The sequence below is a fragment of the Geotrypetes seraphini genome, chromosome 5 (genome assembly GCF_902459505.1).
Source record: "Geotrypetes seraphini chromosome 5, aGeoSer1.1, whole genome shotgun sequence".
NCBI classification, from domain to species: domain Eukaryota; kingdom Metazoa; phylum Chordata; class Amphibia; order Gymnophiona; family Dermophiidae; genus Geotrypetes; species Geotrypetes seraphini.
In genome coordinates this window covers 237,746,921-237,755,873 of record NC_047088.1, presented here as the reverse complement: position 1 = coordinate 237,755,873, position 8,953 = coordinate 237,746,921, and the positions used below count along the sequence as shown (strand labels likewise).

At 40.9% G+C, this 8,953-nt stretch overlaps 1 pseudogene; it reads right to left on the bottom strand.

The window, feature by feature from the left end:
• Window positions 1–5,434: 5,434 nt before the first annotated feature.
• Window positions 5,435–5,714, bottom strand: LOC117360419 (annotated as a pseudogene).
• Window positions 5,715–8,953: the final 3,239 nt, after the last annotated feature.

Genomic DNA, 8,953 nt, shown 5'->3' with positions numbered 1-8,953 from the left:
AATGTCCTATAAAAATGGTGGACTCAATTTATTTCTAAAATGGCCTTTTATTCATCCCCAAAAAACAACAGCTCAAAAGCTCAATGACTCGACATGTACATGTTTCAGCCAAACTGGCCTGCTTCAGGAGTCTTGTGAGTCTTCAATCAAAAATATCCACTCATGTACTTGATGCCAGGTCGCTGATATACAAGGCGAAAGTCACTGGAGCAGAAACAGTCCTAAGTCAGCTTTTGAGCTGTTGTTTTTTTGGGATGAATAAAAGAACATTTTAGAAATAAATTAAGGTCAAATAGCTCATTTTCAGACAGATAAGATCTCCTCCTTCCTGTCATGTAGAAACAAAGAAAGAAAAGAGATTTTAAAAATACATATAACATAACATAGTAACATAGTAGATGACAGCAGATAAAGACCCGAATGTCCATCCAGTCCGCCCAACCTGATTCAATTTAAATTTTTTAATTTTTTTTCTTAGCTATTTCTGGGCAAGAATCCAAAGCTCTACCTGGTACTGTGCTTGGGTTCCAACTGCCGAAATCTCCGTTAAAATCTACTCCAGCCCATCTACACTCTCCCAGCCACTGAAGCCCTCCCCAGCCCATCCTCTACTAAACGGCCATATACAGACACAGACCGTGCAAGTCTGCCCAGTACTGGCCTTAGTTCAATTTTTAATATTATTTTCTGATTCTCGATCCTCTGTGTTCATCCCACGCTTCTTTGAACTCCGTCACCGTTTTCCTCTCCATCACCTCTCTCGGGAGCGCATTCCAGGCATCCACCACCCTCTCCGTAAAGTAGAATTTCCTAACATTGCCTTTGAATCTACCACTCCTCAACCTCAAATTATGTCCTCTGGTTTTACCATTTTCCTTTCTCTGGAAAAGATTTTGTTCTACGTTAATACCCTTCAAGTATTTGAAAGTCTGAATCATATCTCCCCTGTCCCTCCTTTCCTCTAGGGTATACATATTCAGGGCTTCCAGTCTCTCCTCATACGTCTTCTGGCGCAAGCCTCCTATCATTTTCATCGCCTTCCTCTGGACCGCCTCAAGTCTTCTTATGTCCTTCGCCAGATATGGTCTCCAAGTGGGGCCTCACCAATGACCTGTATAGAGGCATCAATACCTTCTTCCTTCTACTGGCTACGCCTCTCTTTATACAGTCCAGCATCCTTCTTGCAGCAGCCTCTGCCTTGTCACACTGTTTTTTCACCTTCAGATCTTCGGATACTATCACCCCAAGGTCCCTCTATGCATATCAGCTTATCACCTCCCAGCATATATGGTTCCTTCCGATTATTAATCCCCAAATGCATTACTCTGCATTTCTTTGCATTGAATTTTACTTGCCAGGCATTAGACCATTCCTCTAACTTTTGCAGATCCTTTTTCATATTTTCCACTTCCTCTTCGGTGTCTACTCTTACAAATCTTGGTATCATCTGCAAAAAGGCACACTTTTCCTTCTAACCCTTCAGCAATGTCACTCACAAACATATTGAACAGGATAGGCCCCAGCACATAACCCTGAGGGACTCCACTACTCACCTTTCCTTCCTCCAAGCAACTTCCATTAACCACCACCCTCTGGCGTCTGTCCGACAGCCAATTTCTAACCCAGTTCACCACTTTGGGTCCTAACTTCAGCCCTTCAAGTTTGTTCAACAGTCTCCTATGAGGAACTGTATCAAAGGCTTTGCTGAAGTCTAAGTAAATTACATCTAGCATATGTCCTTGATCCAGCTCTCTGGTCATCCAATCAAAAAATTCAATCAGGTTCGTTTGGCACGATTTACCTTTTGTAAAGCCATGTTGCCTCGGATCCTGTAACCCATTAGATTCAAGGAAGTACACTATCCTTTCTTTCAGCAACACTTCCATTATTTTTCCAACAACTGAAGTGAGTAAGCTTGGTTGGTAGCTTGGAACAATAGAAGATGTGTAGATAGTAAAAGACCTTTAGCTTTGCAAAAATTGCAGCAATAAAACCATGTATAAGTCAAACTCGGTCTTCTTGCAGCCTTCATCAAGATATCGTTAAGAAAATAGACTGACATACAGGCCCAAGAGTTTGTTTCACTCAGGAGTGCACAGACCTCTAGTGGCTCTGTCAAGAAATGGATGTTGACTTTTGCAATACCATTGCATCTTCTGGAAACAGGGAGTGGCTCTCCTGTCAATGACTTACAATGGTAGGAGATACCTCTTAGAGCAGGGGGTTCTCACAATGATTATGCATGAGATAGACCTGGATGCAAATCTAGGTCATGCATTTTCATAGTGGGTATCCTGAAACTCTGATTGTCTAGATGTGACCCAAGGACTGCCTTGAATGAATTTTTATTTTTATTTTTTTTAAATCTTTATTAAATTTCCAAACTACCATTGTGCAAACAAACAATTTCAATATACATAATATTACATGAAATGCACATTAAACTTATAGACATTAATGCACTATTTCCCCCCCCCCCCACAATAATCATAAAAAGTGCATATCTACAGGAAACCATCCATATATTCCCTGAATGAAATTCCAATGCAAAAGGGATCAAGAGGTGATCCGGGAAACTACAGACCAGTGAGTTTGACCTCAGTTCCGGGGAAAATGGCGGAAGTACTGATTAAAGAACACATCGATGAACATTTGGAAAGAAACAAACTTTTGATAACAAGCCAACATGGTTTCTGCAGGGGGAGATCGTGCCTAACGAACTTATTGCACTTCTTCGAAGGAATTAACAAACGGATGGACAGAGGAGACCCCATAGACATCATATACCTTGATTTCCAAAAAGCTTTTGACAAGGTGCCTCACGAGCGTCTACTCCGGAAACTGAAGAACCATGGAGTGGACGGAGACGGGCTCAGTGCTCGGGCCGCTGCTATTTAATATATTCATAAATGATCTAGAAACAGGCACGAAGTGTGAGATAATAAAATTTGCGGACGATACAAAACTATTTAGTGGAGCTGGGACTAAAGAGGAATGCAAAGAATTGCAAAGGGACTTGAACAAACTGGGGGAATGGGCGGCGAGATGGCAGATGAAGTTCAACGTTGAGAAATGTAAAGTATTGCATGTGGGAAACAGAAACCCGAGGTACAACTATACGATGGGAGGGATATTATTGAATGAAAGTAACCAAGAAAGGGACTTGGGGGTAATGGTGGACATGACAATGAAGCCGACGGCACAGTGCGCAGCAGCCGCTAAGAAAGCAAATAGAATGCTAGGCATAATCAAGAAGGGTATTACAACAAGGACGAAAGAAGTTATCCTGCCATTGTATCGGGCGATGGTGCGCCCGCATCTGGAATACTGCATCCAATATTGGTCTCCGTACCTTAAGAAGGATATGGCGTTACTCGAGAGGGTTCAGAGGAGAGCGACACGTTTGATAAAAGGGATGGAAAACCTCTCATATGCTGAGAGATTGGAGAAACTGGGTCTCTTTTCCCTGAAGAAGAGGAGACTTAGAGGGGATATGATAGAGACTTATAAGATCATGAAGGGCATAGAGAGAGTAGAGAGGGACAGATTCTTCAAACTTTCGAAAAATAAAAGAACAAGAGGACACTTGGAAAAGTTGAAAGGGGACAGATTCAAAACGAATGCTAGGAAGTTCTTCTTTACCCAACAAGTGGTGGACACCTGGAATGCGCTTCCAGAGGACGTAATAGGGCAGAGTACAGTACAGGGGTTTAAGAAAGGATTGGACAATTTCCTGCTGGAAAAGGGGATAGAGGGGTATAAATAGAGGATTACTGCACAGGTCCTGGACCTGTTGGGCCGCCGCATGAGCAGACTGCTGGGCATGATGGACCTCAGGTCTGACCCAGCAGAGGCATTGCTTATGTTCTTATGTTCCTCCCCCCTCCCACCCACCCTGGATGTGTATGCTTAAGGATCAATAAAATAAAATCAGTTATCATTCCTTACAGAACTTAGTCAATGGTTCCCAAACATCCATAAATTTCTTATACCGTCCCTGTTATACAGCCATCGAACGTTCCATTTTAAAAGTATAACAGAGAGATTCCCACCAGATAGTGTAATTTAACCTATCCCAGTTCTTTCAATTCTTCAAAATGAGTTGAATGGCAACCCCTGTCATTATAAAGAGAAGTTTATTATTTTGAGCTAATATTTGACTTTTTTTTTTTAAAATGAAAAGTATGCTGATAAAAATATCCAGCCTGGCTTAAACTCCTTTGCCTTTGATATCTGCTTCCGCAGCTTGTGCACCATTACATAAAAGGAAGATAGTTTCTTTGGAGCCCAGCCAGTGCACCTGGAGAGAGAACGAGTAGGAAGCAATAGCAAAGCCAGGTATGCTGCTGCACTTACACCAAGTGGAAACTGGAATGAGGAAGCAGCTCAACCCCACATCCTTCTAAAGAAACGAAGGGAAGAGCTGCTAATACTATCCAGTCTGAGGAACAAGAGGGGATAGATTAAAAAAAAAAAAAAAAAATCTCCAATAATAAAGTAAGGAATTATCACACTCCAGCTGATATATTCAGCCAATGGCAGTCAGCATTTTATTAAATGCTGACTGTTGCCGACTAAATTAGTCCTGGATATTCAATGTCGGGCCATGTCTGGGCACTGCCACTGAATATTTGGGGCTAAATGTAGATTAAAAGCTTATCTATTTGTTAAACTTTTTTGAAAATTGATGATTTTTATTTCACTTACTCAGTCCTCTTTTATTTTGTTAACCACACTGATCTGCAAGGAATTGCAATATATGTTATGTTATGTTGGCACTGGCTGAATATTGGCTGGGACCCGCATAACTTTTTACAATGTTCACCCCAATTGCCCTCCTACCCCCTGAACATCCTCCCCCTTCCAATTTTCCTCCCATCTAAAACAACCCCCTTCTTTCTAATCCTCCCTCTCCCAGGCAAGGATGGGCCCCCCTCCCACCCCTGGGCCTACCTAGGATCCCTGGTGGTTCAGTGGAGGCAGGAGTGAAACTCCCTCACTCCTGCCTGTAGTGACTGCCACAGAAAATGGCTACCTTGACCTCTAGTGGCAGCCTTGTGGTACTTGGTAGCAATGTTCCCTCTAAGGCAGTGTTTCTCAACCTTTCCAAGCCAAGTACCCTTAAGCCTTACAAATACCATCCGAGTACCCCCACCTAAACTCCGCCCCCGACTCCACCCCATCATAATAATAATAATTGTAATGCAATTTCTTCCATCCATTTTTCATATACACACAATATAATCTTTTTTTTTCTTTTTAAATATTTTATATGTTAAAAATGTAGCCAAAAATCATTTTTATTTAAAAAGGAAAAAATATATACTGCATAATGTCACTGTTCTAGCAATGATCTAAAGGTTTCTCTTGCTCAAGCATCTTTGTATCACTGACTCAGTACTTGGCAAACTCATGTCCTTTATTAATGCCAGGATCATATTGTAAAGATAAAGAAGCAGAGCAGGTGAAAGCCCAGCATGATCATGGCCTCTTTCATGTGGGCCTTCGGTTGTCCTCGATTGTGAATCTCTGTAGGGTCAAACACACCCAAGTTGCTACTTGGCACCATAATGAACCTTATTTAGTTTTGAGCAGCAAGATCTTGTATTCATGTAATCACATTCTAAATCTGAAAGGGTAATTATAAAATACACTGGCAGGAATATCAGCACACAGCAGTCAATGAGCGAAAAAATGAAGACCACAGCCTCCATCGCAGCACTTCTGCCTGTTGCTCTGGCTCTTTGCTCCAGTGAGACAATATAATCTTATTAATATTAATACATAATGGTAACCACAAAATTTAAAAAAACACAAAGCACACTGCATGCAGAGAAAATGTTAATTATCATTTATATTCGGGGGGTTTTCAAAGATGTCAAGGCAGATGACTTTAAAATATGCAATGTCACCTGACTATAGAAAAATAGACAAATATAGTGCAAAAATATAGACAGCAGATATAAATCCTCAAAACTGACACATTTTGATCACTAACGGCCTCTTTTACAAAGCCGCACTAACGGCCCCGAAGCCCATAGAGAATTAAAGTGCTTCGGAGCTGTTTCCGTGTGGCTTTGTAAAAGAGGCCGTAAATTGAAAATAAAATCATTTTTCCTACCTTTGTTGTCTGATGATTTCATGAATCTCTGGTTGCACTTCCTTCTGACTGTGTATCCAATATTCATTTATTTATTTATTTCTGTTCTTTGTTTTTCAAGTCTTGCTTCAAAGTCATTTTCATTTTAAATAACTTCCATCATTCATTTAAAACTAGCTTGTTTTCATAGGCTATCATCCAGTGTTGCTCTCATAAAAATGTCCTGTCCTTATACAACATTGACCTATATACAGTAAACTCTCTGTTAACTAGAAATTAGCGACCAGAAGAAAAAAAAAAATCAAAAAAATACATTGATGACAATGGCTGTGCAGGTGCTGGTTATTTGTGCTCTTCTTCAAGTCATTTTTGGTGCATGGCATAGCCCCTGATGAAACAGTTGGGCAGCCGTCGGGCATAAAAGATAAGTGCCTTCCTTTCTTTAGCATCTTAAGCACTAAAAGTACTTTATATTTATTGTATGCTATTAAATCAAGTTTACAAAATTAATTTAGAGCACATGTCACTTTACCAAGACCAACGATGAACTCCATTACCCAAGTAAGGACACGAAAGATTATTTAAGTAGTGTCTTGGGTATTTGAGGTCTGGTGATCCAATTAAACTTCATGACAATTTGTTCTCTTGTCACAGACAAAGGCAGGGGGAAAAAAAGTTTGGACAATTTCCTGGAGGAAATGTCCATAGTCTGTTATTGAGAAAGACATGGGGGAAGTCCCCATCACCTCTTAACTTCATCCTATGCCCTCTCATTGGAGCTCTGGAACAATGTCACATGAAAACACCAAGTAATAATTACCTAAATCAGTTGTGTGCATTGAAACGTAAGTATAATGAATTGCTTAGAGCCAGAGCTAATAGCAACATTTTTACAGAACAAGGCAGATACTATTCTGATGGTAAGAGGGCAGGTAAATTATTAACTAACTACTGTATTTAAAATAGAAAAAGGTCAATAAAAGTTCAAGCTCTTAAAAGAACACAGTATAGCTTGTAAACAGAAATAAAAGGTATATACTCATAGTTCATCAGTGTCAGATGTAAGAACATAAGAATAGCCTTACTGGTTCAAACCAATGGTCCATCTAGCCCAGTATCCTGTCTTCATGGAGGTCAATCCAAGTCACAAGTAGCAGCATTCCAGAGCTGAGATTGTGATGTCATAATGCCTCATTCCACCAGTGCCTAAGAGCCAACCTCATCAGTGATGTCACAATGGCTTGATTGTCCTATACTTGGCTCACATAAGAACATAAGAATAGTCTTACTGGGTCAGACCAATGATCCATCAAGCCCAGTAGTCAGTTCTTACGGTGACCAATCCAGGTCCCTAGTGCCTGGCCAAAACCCAAGGAGTAGCAGTATTCCATGCCACTGATCCAGGGCAAGCAGTGGCTTCTCCCATGTCTATCTCAACAGCAGTTTGTGTATTACTCTTAGGTGTTCCAAACAGAAGTGGTTTATAATGAGGATGGAATAGGAACTTTTTGACCACCTATTTTCTCCCTCACTGTGTCTTAGAGGATTATAAAAAAAAACCCCAAAAAACAACCCTATGGTAGAATCCAGAGGCAGATCACTCAGACAGAAATTGTGGAGGCTATTAGTGATTTGGAAAGGCACTGGGTTCATATGGACTCCCTGCTGCGTTCTATAGGATTTATTTGTGCAGAACTGTCACAGCTGCTAAACACAAGCCATTACAGTGGTGTTCCACAAACCTAGCAAGAACTCTACACTAGTTCAAAATTATAGACCAGTCTCACTGGTGAACACAAATTATGGCCCCCTTTTATCAAGCTGTATTAGGGGTTTTAAAAAAAATCACTGGCCCCTGCAGTAAAAGCTCCAACACTCATAGGAATTCTTGATAGAAGGGGGCCTATAAGATTTATGTGAAAATATTAGTATGTCACCTTTCTAAGATATCAGGGAAGGTCATTTATAGTGATCGAGCAAGCGTTATGCCAGACTACTTTAGAACAGATAATGTGTGTTTCATCTTTCAAATAATGCTAGAAGCAAAGAACATGATGCATCCAATGGTAGCACTTTATCAAGATGCAGATAAAGCATTTGATAGGAATGAGTGGTCATAATTTCTATTATTTGAAGTATTACAGGGATTTAGATAGGGTTACCAGACATCCGGATTAGGTGTAATAGGCAGGTGGATAGGCGGGTTATAAATAATTGTAAATACAAGTAAATAATTTGTAATAGTAGCAGTTCTGCCAATCTCTCTGCTAATTTCTTAGCAAATAATTTTAAATCCAAATTTTTCAAAGAAATTGGTCTATATGACTTAACAACATATGATCCTGCCCAAGCTTATAAAGTAATGTTATCTGGACCCTATTAGTATATTTTGGAAACTTTAGACCAGGGGTGTCCAACCTTTTGGCTTCCCTGAGCCGCATTGGCCGAAAAAAATGTTTCTGGGGCTGCACAAACACGCAAACGCTGCAGCAAGACAGAGGAGGGAGCCGGCAGGACGGTAAACACCCGGGGGCTGCAGAGGAAAACGCTACATCGCCCTCAACCGGGGCTGCACAAAGTACTTCATGGGCCACAGGTTGGACACCCCTGCTTTAGACCATCCATTGCTGCTGTAAAATATGCTTCCAAAAACCTTATAGTTTTATTATTATTATTTTTAAACACTCATTCTGTCACTCAGGAGCTTTATACTATCTTCCTGGGATGCAGTGGGAGTGGCCTAAGACTCTGGTTGGCGCAGGTGCCTATGGCTCCTCCTTTGGGAGTGGCCTTAGGCATCTGGGCCAATCAGAGCCTTAGGCCTCTCCCCAGTGCATCCCATTGGGAAGGGGA